This window comes from Rattus norvegicus, chromosome 19, assembly GCF_021556685.1.
Source record: "Rattus norvegicus strain SHRSP/BbbUtx chromosome 19, alternate assembly SHRSP_T2T, whole genome shotgun sequence".
Classification (NCBI taxonomy): Eukaryota; Metazoa; Chordata; class Mammalia; order Rodentia; family Muridae; genus Rattus; species Rattus norvegicus.
In genome coordinates, this window is record NC_141552.1 from 65,930,342 (window position 1) to 65,946,293 (window position 15,952).

General features: G+C 52.1%; 1 long non-coding RNA gene across 9 annotated transcripts; it reads left to right on the forward strand.

Annotated features, from left to right (window-relative positions):
* The first annotated feature begins 68 nt into the window (after nucleotides 1-68).
* On the forward strand, nucleotides 69-10,467 carry LOC100909629 (uncharacterized). Of its 9 annotated transcripts, XR_015643661.1 has the most exons (5): nucleotides 4,983-5,023; nucleotides 5,164-5,345; nucleotides 6,036-6,153; nucleotides 7,387-7,500; nucleotides 10,030-10,467. It is a non-coding gene; the product is annotated as an uncharacterized LOC100909629 (long non-coding RNA). The 9 variants fall into 9 exon arrangements; XR_015643655.1 differs by lacking the exons at nucleotides 4,983-5,023; nucleotides 6,036-6,153 and adding an exon at nucleotides 69-875; XR_015643657.1 differs by lacking the exons at nucleotides 4,983-5,023; nucleotides 6,036-6,153; nucleotides 10,030-10,467 and adding exons at nucleotides 88-875; nucleotides 9,471-9,900.
* Nucleotides 10,468-15,952: the final 5,485 nt, after the last annotated feature.

The window sequence follows — 15,952 nt, forward strand, 5'->3', positions numbered from 1 at the left end:
GGCATCAAAAGGAGACGCAAATCCATGTCACATTTTGGAGCCTCCTGATTGGGCACACCTTTTAACTGGCTTGGTTCTTCCAAGCATGCTCTGGTCTCAGCCGTCCTGAACCCTGCCTGGCTGGCCATCCTTTTCATCATTGTTTTATATCGCCGGACGCCCCAACTAGCCTCTGCCACGGTGAACATATCCGGGCCCTGGTATGGATCATTCCTGGAAAGATATTGATTTTTGAAACCAATTCTGGAGCCCATGCTGAGGACTCGGACGTGGCCTGCTTGCTGGCCAAGCGTCTAGTAGCTACAGGACAGAGATTGATGGATATTTTGGGCGCACCTTCAGGTCTTGAGCTAATTAAGTCTGGGAAGGCCAGAAGACGTCCCGGGGGATACGAGGGCTAAGACCAGCCCGAGGCTGAGGGCAGAAGAGGGAAAAGAGGAAGGTGGTCAGACTCCAGCTGGCTACCCCAGGAGGGCAGCGAGGCCTTCTCCCAGTGCCGCAAGGACTTCTCCGTGGCATTTCTAGTCAGTTTGAGTAAGGACTTCAGTTTAGAACACCCGCTGGAACATGCTTCTAAGTGATGTGGCCGAGGCTCTGCAGGGCCTCTAGATGGTGAGATGTTGAATGGCAGACTCCACGGTCACGTGATCTCTTGACCTGCTGAATGGCAGGCTTCACGGTCACGTGATCTCTTGCCCTGCCCCTTTCTCTTAGAATTGGAGCCTAGAATTGGGACCAGTCATAAAAGATGCTCCTTCTGAGAGGGGATCAACGAAAGGAAGGACCTGGACTCTTTCCCTCCTGAGTGACCGCCCACCCATGACTACCCCCACCTCACCTTTACCCACACTCACCAGATCTGCGAGGTGACAAAGGTAGGAAGGATGCGCATAGCACCAGGCCGCATCAGCCGTGTGAGGTCAGCCTACAAGCAGCCCCTGCCTTTGGTCTACTCCACCGACTTCTCCAAGCCTTAGCCATGGTGGGGATGTATGTCTGTTTGACCAGGCTGGCACTAGGTCAAAGGTCACCCCAACTCTTTCACTTTAAACCAGACTGTTCTGGGTTTGTCTGGCATTGTGTTGTGAGGGTTTTTTTCGGGGGGGGGGAGTTTAAGTTTTCCCTGTCATGTGCTATATTCTGGAGTAGTTGACCTAACCTTAGCTTCAAACAACCTTGAAACACCCCCAAAATGAAGATCAGGAACCGTCCCCTCCTGGTTCATGCCCACACCCAAGTCTAAGTCCAGCAAAGGTGCTCTAATTCGAATAGATACCAATCTCCAACATCCCAGTATATGCCTGCAGGCTCTCCAAGCCTCTCAGCTTCCAGGAGTTCTCCCCGTTCTGTGACAGTTGTGTAGTCAAGACCCACGCCCCATCTGCCGGGCAGCCTAGAGACTGTGTACTCTGCCTACAAGCAGAGCTAAATGGGAAAGGCATCCCCATGCTCCCCAACTTGCTTTACGGTACCAGCAGTTCTATTCCTTTGAATAGCACAAAGACTATGAAGCACTGTAGTTGAGCCTGTGACTGCGCTTGCCCGAGGTGGGGAGGGTTGGGGGCTGTTGAAGTGGAACACCAGACCTTTAAGTAGACCCGGGCTGAGTTTGCTGGGGTGGTGGTCAAGAAAGCCTAAGTGTGAGGGGACAGGACACAGAGTGGGGTACACACTGCTTCAGCCTTCTCCAGGAGGCTGGGTCAAAGGTGTCAGCCCTGGCCCTGAAGTTCAGGAGACAGAAAGAAAGCTGGCTTCCTGTCCAGACCTCAGGGTATCACCTACAGGGGCCTCTCTCTGCCTTGGGAGGTCTCCCTTCCAAGATTCCCGGACTCACCTGATCACTACTCCTATGGTGGCCTCAACAGCCCGCAAAGCCCAGAGCATCTAGAGTTTGCAGCCAGCAGCTTCTGAAGGTGCTTCCAGCCTGACACGGGAGTTCTGAGGGCCAGGGGAATAAAGGGAAGGAACCAACTGGGTCCTGGATCACTAAAGGGGACTGTCGTACCTAAGCCTGGACCAACATGGCTCCCAGAAAAGTGATCAAGGTGATGACATCAGCGAAGAACAGTGGAGGAGAGAGGGCCCGCCCCTGATGGTGGCTGGTCTATTTTTTTCTATTCTATTCCATTCCACTCCACTCCAATCCATTCCTGCTACAGACACAATGACCAAAAATAACAAGGAGAGGAAAGGGTTTATTTTATCTTACAACTCCCAGGTAATGGTGTATCTCGGAGGGAAGTCAGGATAGGAAGAACAGAGAAATGCTGCTTCCTGGTTCACTTCCTGGCTCACTTCCTGTCTTGTTCATAGGCTCATACTTGACCAGTTTGTTTTTTACCCAGCCCAGGACCACCTGCTCAGAGAATGGCTCTGCTTGTAATGGGATGGGCCTCGCTACCTCAATGGCTCACAGACATGTCCAAGGGCCAGCGTAACCAAAGCAATTCCTCAACTGAGGCTCCAACTCTCAGACGACTTTAAAGGATGTCAAGTTGACAAAGCAACCAGGACAGTGGGGGTGGGGGACGCGGAACCAGGCCTTACGTCTGACATGGTCTGCCCTGGGTCCAGAGCTTGTGCCTGTTCATTTATTCCTCAACTTATTTAGTTACCTCCAAGGTAGGTCCGTGGACTCTCTTCCTGAAGATAACTTCCTAAAACGTGCCACTGATGGGCCGGTGCCGACAGTCCATACATGTGATTGACACATATGATATGGGTGTGCGAGCCCTGTGTGTGTGTGTGTGTGTGTGTGTGTGTGTGTGTGTGTGTGTCCCACAGGTGTGGCCTGCATGCTCCTTTATGAAAATATTTGTCCCCCTGTGAACTGGCTGGTTTTGTGTGTCAACTTGACACAAGCTGGAGTCATCGCAGAGAAAGGAGCCTCCCTTGAGGAAATACCTCCATGAGACCCAGCTGTAAGGCATTTTCTCAATTAGTGATCAAGGGTGGGAGGGCCCAGCTCATGGTGGGTGGAGCCATCCCTGGGCTGGTGGTCTTGGGTTCTATAAGAGAGCAAGCTTAGCAAGCCAGGGGAAGCAAGCCAGTACATTCCTCCATGGCCTCTGCATCAGCTCCTGCTTCCTGACCTGCTTGAGTTCCAGTCCTGACTTCCTTTGGTGATGAAGAGCAATGTGGAAGTGTAAGCTGAATCAACCCTTTCCTCCCCAGCTTGCTTCTTGATCATGAGGTTTGTGCAGGGATAGGAACCCTGACTGTCTCGATTCATCTTCCATTTGCCATGAACCTGCCCAACAGGCAAACTGGGTAGGTGCGAGGTCAGCCAGGTTACCGTCTACTCCTAGTGGGTCCAGTGCTTCCTAATAAGTCTGCGTCTTTTCTCTCTCACTCATTTTCTAATTGGCCGTTATTAATTTGCTGTTGACTCGTGAGGATCCCTTGTGCGTGACAGGAATTAGCTCCGCCATGGGGAACGACTGTTTCTTTCAGTTTTTCCACTCGGCTGCCTTAGGTCAGCGGTTCCCGAGCTTCCTAAGGCTTTCGACCCTTTAGTACAGTTCCATGCAACTATTTCACGGCTTCTTTATAACTGCGGTTTTGTCGCTGTAATGAATCGTAATGTAAATAGGTTTGGAGACAGAGGTTAGACAGAGGGGTTGAGACCCACAGGTTGTGAACCACTGCCTTACCAGGAGGCCAGCTCCTTTCCTGTGGTGCTTTCTCCGGTTTCAGCTGCACCTGAGCCAATGCAGGACCCATCTCACGCACAGCTACACTTTTTTTCTCTCTGTCTCGAATGTCTCTAATGTCAGGAATGATCCAGAACCACCTATCTGATTTCTCCTCCAGAGAGAGACTTCTCTCTTTGCTGCGGAACGAGAAAGAGCTCGACGTCACTGCCGGTGTTTCCTCTCTCCCGTTCATCAGAAGGTCTCCCTCTATCCATCACCCAGCTCTTGGTTATTTTATATCTCTCTACTTTCCTAGCAAATGCTGCCAACCACATTATTGGGGTCCATTGTGAGTATTAGAGAAATAGACATTAATTCATTAATGTTTTCTTACGTGTCAAGTTTTTGTTACTATAACAAACAGCCCAGAGCTGGCTGATGAGAAGTGTTTTGCTCTGACCCGCCATTTTGGAGGTTCCTGGCCCTGACAGATTTGCCTGCAGTGAGTCAGAGTCATGGTAGCAGTATGAAGGCAGCAGAGTCCAGAAGGGCTGGGCCCTACTGTCTCTTTCACAGGCACATCACCCAGAGACCTCCCTCTAGACCTCGTCTCATAAAGGTTTTCTACCTCCCAATTACCACCTTGGAAATACTGGGGACAGAGCCTTTAACACATGGGACTTGGAGGGACACAAAATACAGCATTGTAACACATCACACATTATATAAAACATACTGTCCTGAAGTGTTCAGGGTGACATTAAGTCGTTCACACCACCACTGTGTAACCGTCACCCCTAAGAACCTTCCCGGATCCCAGATCAAGCACACCTGGAACATCCAGGACCCCAGTCCCACCTGTCTCTGGGAGCCATGCTGTTCTCTTAGGGACTCAGTGTGTGGAATCATGCCATACCTTCCTGTGACTGGCTCGTCTGGTGTACCAGGATGCCCTCAGTTTCCCCCACCCTAGAGAACACGTCAGAATCATGCGGACATCTCAGAAGGATTGTGTAGAGCAACTCCTTGGATGGCTTACCAGAAATGCCTTACCTTCATGCATTACATTAATTTTAAAGGTGTCCTGACTGGCATCTGAGGAGCCCCACCATCCGGGTTTGCCTGAAACTATGGGATTCCTTCCTCTGAAAATTTGGTACATGTCTGTTTAAGCTTTGCTTATAGATTTCTGGACGGTTCTGCGCCATGCTGACCCTGTTTCTGCACACACCGTTGGGCTGGTGGACTCTTAAGAGAGCTGATGGTGATGGGCATGGATCCCGTTAGGACCAGAGCGGCACAGAGCTATTTTAGGTGCCTGTGCGCATGCGCAAATAAGTGAATGTCACTCTAAAGTCTAACCTACAGCGCCGTCTGTGGAGAAGGAGGTGGGAAGGACAGTAACGCACACGGGGAGAATCGGGGTGGGAAATGGGGCCATTCTCTGCTTCTTCTTCCAAATTGTAAGTTTGGAGTTATGTCAACCCAAAAGTTAAAAACCGTAAGTAAATATCTTCTTCCCCTATAGGACTCTGGGATGGCACTGTAAAGTTCCCAGGGCCTGAGGCAGGCCTCTCCTTGCAACTACTCAGGAAGCTGAGGCAGGAGGATTGAGATTAAGGCCGGCTTAGACTACAAAGGGAGTTTAGATCCAGCCTAGGCAATCTCTCGAGACCTTCAAAATGAAAAAGTGAAAAGAAAATTGTTCTGGTAAGTTTTTTGTTTTTTGTTTGTTTTTTTTTGTTTGTTTGTTTTGGGGTTGTTTGTTTTGCTTTGTTTTTGTCAACCTGGCACAAGTCTAGCACATGGGAAGAAGGAAACCTCAGCTGAGGACCCGCTTCCATCAGACTCACCTATAGGGAAGTCTGTGTGGCATTTCCTTGATTGATGGATGTGGGAGGGTCCAGGCCACTGTGGGCGGGGCCACCCCTGGGCTGGTGGTCCAGGAAAGCAGAGTGTGCTAGCCACGGGGAGCAAGTCAATGGGCAGCGTTCGCCAAGGCTTCTGTCTCTGTTCTTGCCTTCACTTTATTCTTTTTTTTTTTTTTCTTTTTTTCGGAGCGGGGGACCGAACCCAGGGCCTTGCGCTTGCTAGGCAAGCGCTCTACCACTGAGCTAAATCCCCAACCCCTTGCCTTCACTTTCTACGTTGAGTGCCTGCCCGAGTTTCCTTCATATTGGATGACAAATTAAGCTGAAATAGATCCTTTCTCCCCAAGTCGCTTTTAGTACTGGTGCTTATCACATGAACAGAAGGCAAATAAAGAAAGGACTTTCTTTTCCTGAATCCATGGATTCCTGGTCCCAGCTCCTATATGGCAAAGAGAAGAGGAGAGAGGGGTGGGGGAGATGGAGGAGAAGGAGGGGTGAAGGAATGTGTCCCACAAGATTCCATTTCTAGTATCTGTTTCCTGCTGTGGCTTCGTTTCTGCATGGTGGGCTCTCTGATGTCCTTGCTGGAAGAGACTGCAGCCCGGCTTCCCCATCTTTGTAAATGCCTGGAGGATCAGTTCTCTTTGGTAATTTTGAAGAACTAATTGTCAAGTTTCCCAAGCATGGTATGCAATGTGGAGTATGTCCTTAACCAGCATTTGTATTTGTTTTTGTTTCGGGGCTTGTTTGCATTTTGTTCTATTTTCGGTGACTTTTTGTTTTCTTATATTCACTACAAATATGTGTGCATTTGAACAATCCCTAGAAGTCGTTGGAGGAGGCTTGGTCACATGTCCTCAGTGTTTGGAAGGGCTTCAGGCTGGTGTTTTTTCCCGTTTCCTGTCCCTGGGTCTCCTCTTCTGGGTCGCTCTGAGGAGGTGCTAGCCTAGTTCATAGCTGGCTGCCATCTCATCAAGCAATCCTTCAGCGCCACTGTCAAGACTCTCTACCTTACTTGAATCTTCCTGCCTTACCTCATTTATCACTTTTATGTTGGCCTTGGATACCCCTACCCTGCATGTGTATTCCCCCACCGCACCCCCAGGGGACAGAGACATTGTGTGGCCTACAGTTTGGGGTATTTTGTACAAGACAAAAAGTCTAGATGCCCATGCGTTCTTTCCAAATAGCATGTAATTAAAGTGTTTCCTGCTGGGCGGTGTGGGCACACACCTTCAACCCCAACACTTGAGGCAGAGGCAGGGGCAGGCAGATCTCTGTGAGCTGGAGGCTAGCCTGGTCTACGAAGTTCCAGGACAGTCAGAGCTACACAGAAAAACCCTTACTCAAAAAGAAACTGAAAAATAATAATAACAATAAAAAGTCTGTGTTTCTTTTATTAAAATAATCAAGCAGGTTGTGTTTTCCTTCCAAACCTGGGATGGAGCAGGCTCTTAGCCATTGATTTTGGGGTTTGAGAAAGGGGGCCTAATTAATTCAGGCACATCAGGTCATTCAGGACATGAGCCCTCTGCCACTCTTACTGGGCAAGCCCTGGGCAAACCAGGCTTGGTCATCCCACCCTGCTTTGGGGGATTTTCCAGAACTTGCAAAGCACCTAAAACCCAAACCGTTGTAGGACTTGCTACGAGGGAATTTGAAATGAAGGGTGTTTCCTGAGGGCCAGTGCAGAGTTTAAATTAGGATCTACTTACCTAACCTAATTAACAATAGTTCTCAGTTCCTCTAAAAAAAAATTTTGCTAATTTGACTAGTCAAAGTTTGAGAGGAGCATGTAAATCTTAGTCACCTCCGATCTCGAAATAATTGATTTTTGTCCACAGCTTTTCGAAGACATTTGCTTTGTTTGTGTATTTCAGTGCAATGGCTGTTCACTGAGGAGATTATTACTGTTAAACTTCTGCAGACAGGAAAAGGGTGGAAGAGGACCACCATGGTCAACGTCCACTCACACACTCCACGACCCCAAGAAGGTGAGAGGATTCCCCCAGAGAACAAAACACCAAGTCTCAACCAAGACAGAATGGGCTCTCTGCATCTCATACGACCATTCTGGAGGTTGGATTTATCACCCTCAGAGCCCTCACAAGGATGTCTCCAACCCCAGGTTCATTCACTGGCACACTCTATCAAACATTCTGGAAACTCTGAACTCCAGACACCCCCCTGCCCCAAACTCCTCCAGGAAATTCAAATGGAGGGAATGATTTCTGACAGATTTTGTGAACTTAGCAGCATCCTAAAGTTAAGACAGTTCCAAACAGCCACAGGTGGGTGTCTCTTCTCAACATTTTGAGGCACCATAATCCAGGACACACTGATGGGACACTCCTTGGCAACTCAGGGGCTATCGAGCCTGGTATATGGAGTAGAAAAGAGTCACAGAAGGGGTTGGGGATTTAGCTCAGTGGTAGAGCACTTGCCTAGCAAGCGCAAGGCCCTGGGTTCGGTCCCCAGCTCCGAAAATAGAAAAAAAAAAAAAGAAAGAGAAAAAAAAAGAAAAAAGAAAGAAAAGAGTCACAGAGACAGTGCCTCAAACAGGGGGGAAGGCAAGGACTGACACCTGACTGACAGCTGACACCTGAGGTCCTCTGACCTCCACACACCTGCCACAGTGCAGACACTCATGCATTCACACACACACACACACACACACACACACACACACACACACACAGATGGGCAGGCAGACAGACTCACATGTTAGTGTGCATCTGGATAGGAGAAAGTGACATGTGGAAGTGTCTTACTTGGGGTCAGTATCGTTGTGAAGTAGCACCATGACCAAAAGCAACTCAGGAAGGGGAGGGTTTATTTGGAAGTCAGGGCAGGAGTTCAGTGAAGAGCCCTGGAGGCAGGAGCTGATGCAGAGGCCATGGAGGGGCGCTGCTTACTGGCATGCTCCCTGTGGCTCAATCAGCCTGCTTTCTTATAGATCCCAGAACCACCAGCCCAGGGGTGACACCGCCCACAGTGGGCTGGGCCCTCCCCCATTGATCACTAATTAAGAAAGTGCCCTGCGGGCTTGTCTGTAGCCTGTTCTTATGGGGGCATTTTCTCAGTTGAGGCTTTCTCCTCTGTCACTGAATCTAGCTTGGGTAAAGTAAATATAAAAGTAGCCAGCACAGGTAGGACAGTGGATAGAATGACAGGAGAAAGATCCCGGAGGGTGACTTTATCAGGGACTGGACAGCAGCAAAGGATTTGTGACTAGTCAGACTCTGGAACTGATACATGATTTTTTTTTCAGTTGTTACTGTTGTTTTGTTGTTGTTGATAGAGAGAGAGACAGACAGACAGAGAAGGACAGAGGAGGGTACACATGTGCACATGGAGAAGTCGGAGGATAGCTTTCGGTAGTCATTTCTTTCTTCCACTGTGGGTTGCAGGGATCCAGCTCAGAGCGTCGGACTTGCATAGCAAGCGGTTTTCAGCTCTGAACCACCTCATTAGCTCTGGGGTGCACACCTTAAACTCGTGCGCTGTGTTACATGTCGACCACAACCCAACTAAGCTACTAAAAAGTGGTGCCAAAAACAAAGGACAAAAAAGTGGTGTCACTCAGGGGTCGGTGACACACACCTTTCACCCCAGCGCCCGGGAGACAGGCAGGTGGATCTCTGTGCAGTGGCATGGCGAGAATCTGAAGCCAGTCTAATGCAAACTGGAATCTAGGCTGTGGGAATGGCTGCAGGAGGAGAAAAGCGGATGGTCCACTGCTATCCCAGGCTGCTGATGCTCCTGGAGGGACAGAGCAAACCTAACATGTAACCCAGGAAAACTCGTGTGAGATCGATCGGTTTGTTTAAATGTCACGTTTAAAGCATTGCATTAAACACATCAACTTATTTAAACAATAAATTGGAAGTAGCAGAGAATTGTATCCAGGGTTTGGGGAGATAAATCAGTGAAGTCTCATTTCAAGCTGCAATGTCTCCTTTAGCAGGGGGACAGTCTCGGCGATGCAGAAACTCAGAGATGAATGAAGCCAGCTGTGGCAAGTCAGCCCCCACCCCATGCGTGCACACACACTATACTCCACTCACACACTACATGCATGCACACCACACACACACACACACACACACACACACACACACATGCCATGTACACGCTTACCACATGCACATGGACAGACATGCTCACACATGTGCACACATGCACCTTAAGCCTTCCCAGGGCTGCTTGGAGACCTGTGTCTGAAGGTTGAGCCCTGCTCCCCTTAGAGGGATGAAGAAAGGAACCTCCGAGAACACAGTTTGAACACAGAGGAAGATGGAGAGATGGGGGTTTGTGATGAGCTACTCAGGGAGGGCACTCACCTGTCACTGTGTCACTGCTTCCTCCTGTGCCATTAAACAGATTTAACAGGATTTTCTGTGCTTCTTTTTTTTTTTCCCCCTTTGGAGCTGGGGACCAAACCCAGAGTCTTGCACTTGCTAGGCAAGCGCTCACCACTGAGCTAAATCCCCAACCCCTTTGTGCTTCTTTAAACATTACAGGTACGTGGACTGTTTCTGAAACCCGCAGTGATTTGGTGAGGAGCAGCCGCTCTGTGCACATCGGATCTGCAGAGCCGAGCCAAGCCCCGCCCGACCATGTTGCCCCTGCCCACACTCCAGCCCAGCAGGGAAGCCCTGGACAGGCCTCAGGAGTCTGTTAGGATACTCCCTCCTTCCAGGCATTCTGGAACGTTCTCTGAAGTGTGTATCCATTCGGGATGTCTCACCTCTGTAATCTGTCTCTACCCACAGAAGACGCTGGGCAAACAGCATGACCGTGTAGCTGTGGCAGTCTGTAGCCCTGGGCGTGCCTACTTGGTAGCATCAAGAATGGCCTTTGCTCGAGGTCTGGTCTTGTCACTGTGCCCCTGGTGCCTCCCTCACGGTTGATACTTTACCCTACAATAAAGTACAGGTGACTCTTAGGGGAATGTTTAAGGGATGAAGAAATGCTCTATTATTTTAAAACCAGGAAGTAAAACATCTCTTGAGAAGCCCCACCTTTCTTGGCCCATGACCAAGATTTTGACCTTTGCCATTCAGCACATCCTTTGGGGGCCTTGAGTGCACAGGTGCCCTCAGCTCAGGGAGATCGTGCGTGTTTCTGAGGTCTGTTCTTAAAGAGAATGGTGCTGGGGCTGTGAGGGCGGCTGTTCTCAGGGCACTTCACATCAGGAGTCACAGAGCCATGGACAGGGTGTGGCTCGAGCCAGCTGCTGCTCCTCACTGGGGTTTCCCATCATCAGAGCCTTGTGGATGCAGGGGTGGCAGGGATGGCAGTGGGTGACTTCAGTGAGGTCCTCCAGAAGGCAGGAAAGCAGGAAGCCCTGGGGACAGCAGACAGCCAATCAAGGGCAGACTGGTCTGCTGTGTCAGAGGGGAAGCATGAGCTTGGTGGGTGAGAGAGGGAAGAGGCGCCCAGGAGGTTCAGCAGATGGACGCCTATGGGTGTTCATACAGAAAAGGCCTGAGGGCTACTAGATTTCCCCATCCAAATAGAGGGCCCCTGGATCTTCCTGGGTTTATCTGAAGACATCTAAAGACAGCTCTGACTTTTCTCTCAAGCTAGAGGGAGGGTGGCTTGAAGCCAGTCCTAGCTATGGATTTCCAGAACCTATGCTCTTCTTTCTAAACAAGAGTCTCAGAACAGAGCAGGACCCTGGCCGTAAAGGGAAAGTTTTTCTCATGTGATGTAGCCCCAGGCATGTTCCTGTCTCTCAGAACCAGCCCTCTGGGCGTTGAGGGGACTAAGTATGTCCCAGCTCTGGTGTCTTTCTCTTCTCCCCTCTTTCCCAGAAGTTTCCCCTGTTCAAAAAAGCCCCTCTTGGAATGTGCTGACCTGGATTCTGAGGTCACACCCCACCTTTCCCAAGTATCATATTCCCAACCAAGTGTCAGAGTACGCCATGTCTGCTGGGACACAGGTGGGAGTGGGCTGGAAGTATGAGAAGTTGACAGCTTGGTGACCATGTGCAGACCTGGGAGCAGGTGTCCTGTGTGCTTTGGCCTCAAGCTCTTCTCTCTTCGTCATGAGCAGCAAGCAACATCTCTGTGGGTTTCCACACCAGAGGGTACTCTATGAAAACATGATGTCAGCCTCTGAACTCTGTTTGAGGGATCTGGGCAAACTCAGGGTCCCCATAGAAGACCAGAGAGTGACTAAAAGACAAACCAAGAAGACAGGACCATGACCCCAGATATGATCCAGCCAGGCCAGGCCAAGTAAAGACACCCAGGGGGACCCAGAGTCATGGCTTGGGGACAAAGAGCTGAGCTTTGTCAGAGCTGTACTTCTGTCCTGTAGTCCCTGCCCACCTATCCTATATCATGTAACTTACAGAAAGCCACATGGCATGAGAGACACAAGTCACCGAGGGTTAGTCTATTAGAAGGGGGTCATCCATCAGCCCTGAGTCTGACCCAGGTGACAATGGTCCAGTGGGGAGGAGGGGACACAGGACTGTCCCCGAGCTTGGCCCAGACTAAGATCTGGGTCTTGGACCTGTGCTAAGCCTCAGAGTCCTGGCCACTTTCTAGCTCTATCTGTGTCCCCCATCCTGTAGTCTGCACAGCTCAGATCTGTCTACTTGGCCTCTGCCGTGCACAAGGCACCTTGCCTCATTTACCAGATCTGTGGGCCTATCAGGCAAGAGTCAGTCAGTGGAGCATCACACACGGGCTCAAGATGGCTACCTGGTACAGCTGCCCCGGCAGCTTGCATTCTCTCAAACTCAGTCCTCTCGCCTGCCAGTGAGAACAGTTACAGCTCCCTATTCCCCTCCCAGGGTAGGCAGTCACCCTGTCAGCTACTGCTTCTTCCTCCCCACACGCCCCCAGGAGCAAGCAGACACTCATGGAGAAAACACTGAGTTCTGCTGTTCTAGCTTTCTCAACTACACAAGTCTGCCGTGAGCAAAACACAGTGCTGTGACACCGCCTCAGGGACAACCGCTTCAGGGCTGCCTCGGACCCTGTCAAACTTGACCAGAACCCAGCCTCACACCTAGAAGTTTTCCTAAGGCCTCTCCTGGAAGCACCCCAGGCTTCAACCTGCTAGAGGCTCTACTTCCCTCAGACCTCTCCGGCTCTGCTTCTAGACTATCTGCGCCCTCCTTGACCCCCACGAATAGAAAGGCCTGTTCTTTCTAGTGCAAGAGGAGGGTGTCACAGAACTGTGACTGGTATAGGTTTCTAAGTCATAGTCCCCATAGACAGGCAAGAAGCCTGTGAGCTTGTCCTCCTCTGAAGGGTTAAGACCCCGGGCCTGCAGCCGTAGCCAGATGCATGACAACATAGGTGCTGTCCCCAGCCAGGCCACACTGCAGGCCCCAGGAAGGCCACAGTGCAGGCCCCAGCCAGGCTACAGTGCAGGCCCCAGCCAGGCCTTGCTGCAGGTCCCAGTCAGGCCACAGTGTAAGCTCCAGCCAGGCCATGCTGCAGGCCCCAGTCAGACCACAGTGTAGGCCCCAGTCAGGCCACAATGTAGGCCCCAGCCAGGCCATGCTGCAGGCCCCAGTCAGGCCATAGTGCAGGCCCCAGCCAGGCCATGCTGCAGACCCCAGCCAGGCTACAGTGTAGGCCCCAGCCAGGCCTTGCTGCAGGTCCCAGTCAGGCCACAGTGTAGGCTCCAGCCAGGCCATGCTGCAGGCCCCAGTCAGACCACAGTGTAGGCCCCAGCCAGGCCACAATGTAGGTCCCAGCCAGGCCATGCTGCAGGCCCCAGTCAGGCCACAGTGTAGGCCCCAGCCAGGCCACAGCGTAGGCTCCAGTCAGGCCATGCTGCAGGCCCCAGTCAGGTCACAGTGTAGGCCCCAGCCAGGCCATGCTGCAGGCCCCAGTCAGGCCATAGTGCAGGCCCCAGCCAGGCCACAGTGTAGGCCCCAGTCAGGCCATGCTGCAAGCCCCAGTCAGGCCACAGTGTAGGCCCCAGCCAGGCCTTGCTGCAGGCCCCAGTCAAGCCACAGTGCAGGCCCCAGCCAGGCCACAGTGTAGGCCCCAGCCAGGCCTTGCTGCAGGCCCCAGCCAGGCCACAGTGCAGGCCCCAGCCAGGCCACAGTGTAGGCCCCAGTCAGGCCATGCTGCAGCCCCCAGTCAGGCCACAGTGTAGGCCCCAGCCAGGCCTTGCTGCAGGCCCCATTCAGGCCACAGTGCAGGCCCCAGCCAGGCCATGCTGCAGGCCCCAGTCAGGCCACAGTGTAGGCCCCAGTCAGGCCATGCTGCAGGCCCCAGTCAGGCCACAGTGCAGGCCCCAGCCAGGCCATGTTGCAGCCCCCAGTCAGGCCACAGTGTAGGCCCCAGCCAGGCCTTGCTGCAGGCCCCATTCAGGCCACAGTGCAGGCCCCAGCCAGGCCATGCTGCAGGCCCCAGTCAGGCCACAGTGTAGGCCCCAGTCAGGCCATGCTGCAGGCCCCAGTCAGGCCACAGTGCAGGCCCCAGCCAGGCCATGCTGCAGGCCCCAGTCAGGCCACAGTGTAGGCCCCAGTCAGGCCATGCTGCAGGCCCCAGTCAGGCCACAGTGTAGGCCCCAGTCAGGCCATGCTGCAGGCCCCAGTCAGGCCATAGTGCAGGCCCCAGACAGGCCACAGTGTAGGCCCCAGTCAGGCCATGCTACAGGCCCCAGTCAGGCCACAGTGCAGGCCCCAGCCAGGCCATGCTACAGGCCCCAGCCAGGCCATGCTGCAGGCCCCAGTCAGGCCATGCTGCAGGCCCCAGTCAGGCCACAGTGTAGGCCCCAGCCAGGCCACAGCATAGGCCCCAGTCAGGCCATGCTGCAGGCCCCAGTCAGGCCACAGTGTAGGCCCCAGCCAGGCTATGCTGCAGGCCCCAGCCAGGCCACAGTGTAGGCCCCAGTCAGGCCATGCTACAGGCCCCAGTCAGGCCACAGTGTAGGCCCCAGCCAGGCCATGCTGCAGGCCCCAGTCAGGCCACAATGCAGGCCCCAGTCAGGTCACAGTGTAGGCCCCAGCCAGGCCATGCTGCAGGCTCCAGCCAGGCCGGACTTTTTCCAGGCTTCAGGCCTCAAGCCTCAGGTTCGCAGAGGGTTACCACAACTGTTCCAGAACAGAAGCGTTTAGTGTGTGGGTGTTGGAATGTTCCACCACTGTGCCGGGTGCCACCCACCCAGGGGACCGGGAAGTGAAATTGCTCAGTCTGCGTTGGGTGTGGCAGGCCAGGGTATTTGAGTTCACCCGGAAAATTATCAAGGGAAGGAGGCCAGTCTATTTTCTTTTTCTTTTGAATTTTTTTTTTTTTTTTTTGGTTCTTTTTTTCGGAGCTGGGGACCGAACCCAGGGCCTTGCGCTTCCTAGGCAAGCGCTCTACCACTGAGCCAAATCCCCAACCCCTTGAATTTTTTGAGACAACATCTTGCTACATAGCCCAGGCTAGCCTCAAATGTATTGTCCTCCTGCCTGGAATTACACATAAACATCACCACACCCTAGAAATTTTACTCTGGAGTAGAGGTAAAATTGTAGTACTTGCTTATGGGCTCCTCAACCAAGAGGACCCTCCTCATCTTGAGGTTGGTCCTTTTTGAGATTCCAACTGAGGTGGATGCTGAGGGTCAGCTAAAGAGAGGGAGAAACTGTATCTTGAACACATTGAAAGCTGGCTTCTCTGAGACCCCCCACCCCTACCCTCTATAATGGCACACATAGGTGTCTGTCCTAGCCCACTATGGTGACAGAGCTGTCTCCCCTTGCCCTGAAGAAATATTTATCCATGTGTGTGCACTCTAGTGTGTGTGTGTGTGTGGCAATCAGAAGACAGTTTGCAGAAATTGACTCTCTCGTTCCATTCTGTGCGTGCCAGGGAGCCAATTCAGGTCATCATACTTGTTGGCAAGTACCGACTGAGCCAAACAGAAAGGGTTTTCTGTGCAATGGCCAATCAGATGGGCAACAGGCACATTGTGCAGGGCGCTGCCCTCCTGATCAGCTTCTGCACCATGGTGACTTGCCTGGGAGGGTGCTAATAATCGTGTCCTCAGGACGCAGAGATCACTTACCCAGCTCTGAATGGAGAGGTGGCCACAACATTATCAACCCACTCCTGGTCAGAAGCCAGAGGCAGAGACAAGCTCAGTTACAGCATCAGAGCTTTGTAGAAATGGACGTGTGGTCCCGGGTTAGAAATCGATTAGCACTGAGATGGCTACTACAGAGCCCACTGGGCCCACAACCCTACACAGCCCCATTCTAGGGTACACAGCACCTGGGTCCTATCTCTGGTCAGCCTCTACTCACTGCTCCTGACTGCGGGGATGAAATGGAAAGCCCCCTGCCTCAGTTACTTTGCTGTCACGGTGACAGAACACCACGACCAAGCATGATTTAGGGAGAGAGGATTTTGTCTTGATTTTTGATTCTAGAGGAATAAGGGCCCATGGTGGTGGCAAAAGCAGAAGCTGAGATCATGTCTT